Below are 7,679 nucleotides of genomic sequence, written 5' to 3'. Positions count from 1 at the left end.
GTGAAACATGTTAAGTCTTTGTTCATCACAAAGCGTATGAAGGATAATATGGGAAGGGAGGGAGGGGGAGGGGAGGTAGATTTTTTCTTGTAAAACGACAGAACTTTGTGTCATAATTTACAAAAGCCTTATGTTTCTATTATGGTTCAATTGTCAATAAAAATAAGAAATTCGGAGTCAAACGATAGAATTTAAAATTGGTTAATAAGCTGATTTTACGCTTAGCACGTGGCAGTAAGGAAATGGAGCAATGGAAATCAGAAAGATATGTCCAGTTAGGACGACATGTCTTCCTACGGACTGTTACTTTGTGAAATAGTACGTTAAAAATCCGTCTCAACGTTTCCGTCTAGTTCAAATTCATATCGCTTAAAAACATCTTGTAATATTAAGAAATATTTTGATTTAAGAGCAATTTTATCATTTTCTGTAAATATTGCGAAATTAACCTCTAAATTGTTTTGATTTAGAATAACTGTATTCTGTTCTATACGATTCAAACGATTTTTTAAGAAAAAAAAGTGAATATACAAAAAAGGTCATTTTTATTAATTTTTGCAAAATTTAGAAATGTTAGAGATATTTAACGGATATTACATTGTACGAATTATTGACGATCGGTCAAATCAGACAGAACAAATGATAAGCTTTCGAATGATGTATAATAGTCGTATGTTTTGGGTATGCATTAGAGTCATTAACTAAAAGGCTTTTGAAAAAAAGGTCATTCGCCTACTAACCGATTGGTGTTTTTATATTAATAGTACATAAAAAGTTAAATATGTATGTAGGTGGATAATGTTAAATATACTTCTGATGCATAAACGTTCTTCGACTCCCTTTAAACGCGTTTAATTATTTAAAATACATATTTATAAAAAAAATAATCATGAATAAAAAGCTAATCAAAGATACCATATAATTTGGTACGTCAGGGACTCATTAGTTGCGCTCAAATCAAAACAGTTGACAGACCGAATAAAGTAATATATAGATTGGATCTAACCTAGAAAATAAAGATCTACTGATGTTTTATGGCTTATGTTTCAAACAGTATATTTTAACAAGAATGTAAAAAAATCTCCAATTTTAAATTTCAAGTTTATATCTTAATCTATTATTTAGATAGGGACATTTTAAAAAACATAACACATAATGGAGAAATCTGGGTAGATACAAACCATTTATCTATCATAATACCATGTCATCTGAATAAATTATTTTCAAATTTTTCAAAGCTTTACCAAATTATGGCAAGTGAGTGAATTATAATAGTTTATTTATGGAACACGATATTCAAATTAATGGCAATTACCTTAATGATGCCAATATATGGTAACCTAAAAAAATAAATGTCTACATTTCACTAAATGTGACTTATGGTGGCAATTTTCATAAAAAACTGAATTTTTGGAACCAATACTGACAAATGATGTAACAATTTTGCGCATTTCTCAATAGCCTTTTCCAGAGTAGGTCTGAATACTGGAACAACTATAGATAATTTAAACATTTATGTTTAAATGTTCAGTGTTGAACAAATTTAAGAAACTATAAACGGAGTAAAATGACACTGAAAAAGCGCCATATGCTTTAATTGCTCTGTGTATTCAATAGCACTTTCAACAAATGTAACTGTTTCAGTGATGTTTCCAGAAGACTAAATATACAATGAGATAATGGGTTGACGTCAATGAGACAGTAACCCTTCGACACAAAGTACCAACACATTTTTTATAAGACACCTTAAGTTTGAAAAAAAGATCGTATGTAACATACATTTTTTCTGGCACAATATTTAGCTTTGGATATTTTTGTATGCGGTATTATTCATATTCTTTCATCTGAATAATTATCTTGGGAAACATTCCTTACCGTTGATATAAACCATTTAAGAATAGACACTAAACATGGAGCAAACGTGTCACATAGCGAGATTTTCTGTTGATAGTTGATCTGATAGAGGTTGCTCTCACTATGAAGAAAACTCTCATTATGAAGATAGCTTTCACTATGAAGAAAACTCTCATTATGAAGATAGCTCTCACTATGAAGAAAGCTCTCATTATGAAGATAGCTCTCACTATGAAGAAAACGCTCATTATAAAGATAGCTCTCACTATGAAGAAAACTCTCATTATGAAGATAGCTTTCACTATGAAGAAAGCTCTCATTATGAAGATAGCTCTCATTATGAAGATAGCTCTCACTATGAAGATAGCTTTCACTATGAAGAAAGCTCTCATTATGAAGATAGCTCTCACTATGAAGAAAACTCTCATTATGAAGATAGCTTTCACTATGAAGATATAATGAACTATGAAGAAAACTCTCACTATGAAGATAGCTTTCACTCTGAAGAAAACTCTCATTATGAAGATAGCTTTCATTATGAAGATAGCTTTCATTATGAAGATAGCTTTCTCTATGAAGATAGCTCTCACTATGCAGATTACTTTCACTATGAAGAAAGCTTTCACTATGACGATAGCTCTCACTAACTGGGGTACATTTTAATTAAAAATAGTCTAGTACGGTTATGAGGAAGTTCGACCGATATTATCACTTCACAATTTCTTTGGTCGTCATCATGAATTATAACTTGGTATCGTTTTCTCAAATCATTAGCAACATTTCAAATCTATCATAAATAACACATATTAATTAATGTCCATCCGAACTTATTGATAGTATTAACGTGTTCTTGGCTTTGAAAGTTACTATTGTATGTTTCTCTAATTTTTGTGCTATTTTCATATTTGTTGATCGGTGTGAGAAAAATATTTCTCCTCACTAGTGAAATATCTGTTCTCGGCAAATGATTGGTCAAAATTTAATTATGACGTTAAATTTTCTTGGTTTCTTCTGAATTTCCTATTGTGACGTCATGAAAAAAAGGCGACCGTCCATGCCTGATGACGTCACATATAAAGAACACAACTTTCTGCAAATCTTCAAAAAGGTATAAAAAACATAAGAGAAACAGATTCCACCAGTATAACTCGTTTATTACGATATTTCTCCACTCTCAGCAGTTAAATTTTAATCATTTAAAAAGCTCGGAAAGCTTCGCGCTTTAAAATTAAAATTAACTGTCTCGAGTGGAGAAATATCGTTACACACTTGTTGCAGTGGTGGAATCTATATTTCTCCGTACTCGTGTGACGAGTGATGCATGTATAGCATGGGTACTTAGTCGACGTACGTTTAGAAGTTCCTGTTTTGTATTCCCTCCCATTTTTGTAAGCACTTTGTACTTACAGTGGAGTTTAAACAATATCAGTATCATTGTACTGTGTATCAGTATATGAAGTCAGTTTAATGGTTTATACCCAGACAAACCTTACTGTAACTCCATATACAAATGGACAAAGGTATACATTCAAAAATGCCAAAAAAACTTGTTCATCAAAACGATTTTAAATTTCTTTTGATGTTCAGTGTTACATGTACAATATAATTTTATTATCAAGAGTTAGAAAAAGACAACAATATATACCACTTTTCGAGTAAAATACTAAACTTTTAATTAAATTCCCCTGTTTTTGCTACAAATTCAGTAAATTGTTCCTCTTGGCATTTTATAGTTCTATTTAGACGCAAAGTTCAGTAGGACATTACAAAATAAAACTATTTCGCGAAAAAAACTTCATTTGTTCAGAATAACACCATGTCTTTTATTATTTTTTTTTCAAATATAATCAGTTTTTTGTATATTATGTCTTGTCCTTTTAGAATACGAACGCAAAATACATGTTTTTTTTTATAAAAATATGTACATTACCAGAAATATCTTAAAAATATTTGAAACAAAAATATATATTAGTGAAGGTGCACTTACTTAAGACAAACGTCCATATACTTTAGCATTCCAGAGTTAATATCAATTTTAACGCATCACGGATGCAAGAAATTACCTTCGCTAATAAACGAAATAAGTCTCACCTACACACATTATATAATAAAAAAAACTTGGTTCAATGATTAAATAAAAAATGATATGCATAATTTATTGAGTCAATGCATAACTTATAGACCAGCATATTTTAAGAAAAATAAAAAGTAGCTTTTTGTTTTACACATACAGAGAGCGTTAAGAATGTTTTTGTTTGTTAGTGGAGTAGGCCCGGTAGACCCCTTTCTGGCCCCCAAATATAGCAAGTTTACAAAGGAGAAGGTCCGGTAAGGCCTATTTTGGCCTAAAATTTGAAGTACATATGATGAAAGATTTTTGACATTTTTTAATCGCTTAAGTGTCTACTTCAGTCGATTCAATTAGCTGAAGTAAAAAATTTGAACTGATTTGGTCATTAAAGACGCTCAAATTCAAGCTTGAATATGAAAAAAAACTATCAAATATGCCATAAAACGTCACTTTTCAGATGGTATTTGTCTAAAATGTAAGTGGCTGCATTCGTTACCAGTCTCAACCTTTATATATGTTATGTAACATCATAAAATACAACATATATTTAAATATTAAGACTAAACACAAGTGCGACTACTTCCATTTTAGACAAAAACCGTCTAAAATTAGCACAAATGCTAAAATTGTGATTTCAGTAATTTTGCATGAATTAATGATAACAGTACCTGATGCATATGCATTGTATTGTCAAAAAACAGACCATATTTATGTATCAAAAGTTTTCTACTTTCCAATAATTAGCTAACAGTTTACATTTTTAACAAATTTGTAAAAATGCTATATTTTGGGGCCAAAAAGGGGTCTTATCGGGCCTACTCCTTTGTTAAAAATGTAAACTTTTAGCTATTAATTAGAGAGTAGAATACTTTTGTTACATAAATGTGGCTGTTTTTGACAATGCAATACACATGCATCAGGTACTAGCATCAATAACTCATGCAAAATACTGAAATCTTCACAATTTTAGCATTTGCGCTAATTTTTTGTAAAAATGCCCTGTGATTGAAAAACTTGTAAAATTTTGATCTCAGTCATTCTTCCTCATAACCTTATGAATGTATATTTTGAGATAAATGTACACACATTTATATGAAATCAACTAAATTTAATATCCCTGGCAACAATTGAAAAACGTTAGCTCCATAAACTAGTACAAAGTGTATGTTAATTCTCAAGATTCAGATAATAACTGTTTATCATTTATCATAAATCCTAGGTTGGAGTCTTGACTATTAAGAATATCAAACAGTATGACTTTAAGATTTTGGTATCTAATATAAAATAAGAGACTCAAGAAATTGAAAAAATTTCTAAACTTGTTAATCCACTTGGAAAATACCAACCATGAGAAAAGACTGGGACAATCGCAGGAACTAAAACAGGATCAAAATCCTTTTATGCATGCATCACCCGTCATGCGAATCCAATTTTGCCGCAAATGTGACGACAGGGAAAAGAACAAAATCTGTAAAAGACCAACAAATTTATCTGCTGTAGAATCTAAGACCACGAAACATGTCTCTTATGAGTTGACGCACTGACACATTGTATCGATAACAAATTCGTGATTGCGACCGTAAAACTTGTGAATTGTCGAATTCAATTTTTCTAGCTCATAACCTTTATGGAGGAGTTTTATGTCAAAACACTCCTGTTAATGAATGCCGTGTAATGTAAACATTCGCGGAATGTATCAGGTCGGATATATAAACGCTGTATACCGTACCCTGCATGGACAGAGGGTATATAACTACTTAGAAATTTTGTAGTTTGCCAATGTTCAAATCTTATCAATCGATTAAGAAGATAAGAACACAAACTGAGAGAATCGCATAACTCAAAAAGGATAAAGACCGGGTTAGCGTCTTTTTATGCATGCATCACCCGCATTTCGAATCCACACTAAGTCAAAATGTCACAATATGGAATAGGGCACAATCTGTAACAGTTCAGAGCTAGACCGTAAAGATCTAAGACTGTGAGTTCAGAGCTAGACGTAAAAATCTAAGACTGTGAGTTCAGAGCTAGATGTAAAGATATAAGACTGTGAGTTCAGAGCTAGACGTAAAGATCTAAGACTGTGAGTTCAGAGCTAGACGTAAAGATCTAAGACTGTGAGTTCAGAGCTAGACGTAAAGATCTAAGACTGTGAGTTCAGAGCTAGACGTAAAGATCTAAGACTGTGAAAACATAAAGTGAGTTGAGAAACAGATATGCGATTGGGACCATAAAAGTAGGCAGTGTCGATTTTAGTAGTACCTCCCGATAACTCTTTTGGGGCCTTTATATGTTAGGAGCACACCCCTGTTAATGAAGTTGCATGAGCGTATTGTATTAGTTGACAAATGTAAACGCCAAATCACGTTTGTCAGATTCTAGTTCGAAGAGACAAAATGACAACAAAACTTTATAAATCTCAGGCTTCCGAAGCGCTTTTCTGGATTTACCTTCCTCAGGAACACTCACAGCCGAATAGAAAGATAAGGATCTATAAGAATCAAAACATTTGAAAAGCTGAAAAGTTATATGACCAAAAAGGACTTAGAATAATAGCCAAATCCATCTAAGGTCAACTTTGCCTGAGGGAGCTGAAACTATAATATCTTTATAATTTATAAATTTATAAATGGACAATTTCAGAAAAGATTGTTATAAATCATGCGAGTACCAAGTATATACTACTGAGCTGAAGATAAAAATCGTCCACAAGTTCATAAGGATATATGAGATGCAAGCACTCACTGATTGAAAATAACATTTTATAAATTTCGTGCGTCTGGAATTACCTTCATCAGGAACGCACAGACTTTTGAAAGCCAGAGATGTGTGTGTATATATCTTTTGGAAATGTTGTTTGTGCTGTATTTAGACCCCTCTACCAAGAAATTTGTTTTGCATGCACACGTATAAAAATTGCGGTTTTTATCCAACGCAATCATAGTATTTTTTCGTTTGGGCTTGTATTATATTTGCCTTTGGGTTTATATGATCCGTTCATCCTATTTCGACTCTTCAAAATTCAAGAGTCTATCCTAAATTGAGGTAAATTATATGGCCTTCCAAATACCGTTTCGATTCCTAACATCACTGAAGAGACATTAATTGTCGAAATCTGGATATGGTGTACTAATTTTTACACCTTTGGTTTGCGGTAAACCAACTTTTCCGCAAGTTTATTGTTTTCTGTTTGGTAGTAAATTAATAATAGATATCCATTTTGTTACATCTGGTGATCCGTTTATTTGGTAATCGCCAATGGCAGTCTGCAGGGTTTTAGAACAAATTTCTTGGTAGAGGGGTCTAAATACAGCACAAACAACATTTTCCAAAAGACCAAAAAGTGAAAAAGTATATTTTAACAAAACGCATTTGACTAACAATATATATATATAATAAGAACGTCTGAACCAGTGACGACTCTAAAACAGAGTTTATCCATCGGATCACCAGCAGTGATGGTGATACAAGGCTGAAAATACATTCTGTATATATAATTCGTCTAAACAACTCTATAAAGCCTAGGTGGTCGAGTGGTCTATTGCGTCTGGTATAGTGCAAGGCGATTTGGTGCCACGATATCTCAGTAGCATGAGATCGAATCCCGGCCAGGGAAGAACAAAAAAATTTGCTTCCGCAAATTTGCAGATCTAAGCTTTCGGTGACCGGGTGTCACTTATCCTCGTCAGTTTTTATCTAGCGTCGTAACACAGTATAAGGCATGAAGATGGAATATTAGATATATATATATATA

The sequence above is a fragment of the Mytilus californianus genome, unplaced genomic scaffold, assembly GCF_021869535.1.
Source record: "Mytilus californianus isolate M0D057914Y unplaced genomic scaffold, xbMytCali1.0.p SCAF_3, whole genome shotgun sequence".
Classification (NCBI taxonomy): domain Eukaryota; kingdom Metazoa; phylum Mollusca; class Bivalvia; order Mytilida; family Mytilidae; genus Mytilus; species Mytilus californianus.
The sequence above is the reverse complement of the archived record's forward strand: the minus strand, read 5'-3'. Positions refer to the sequence as shown.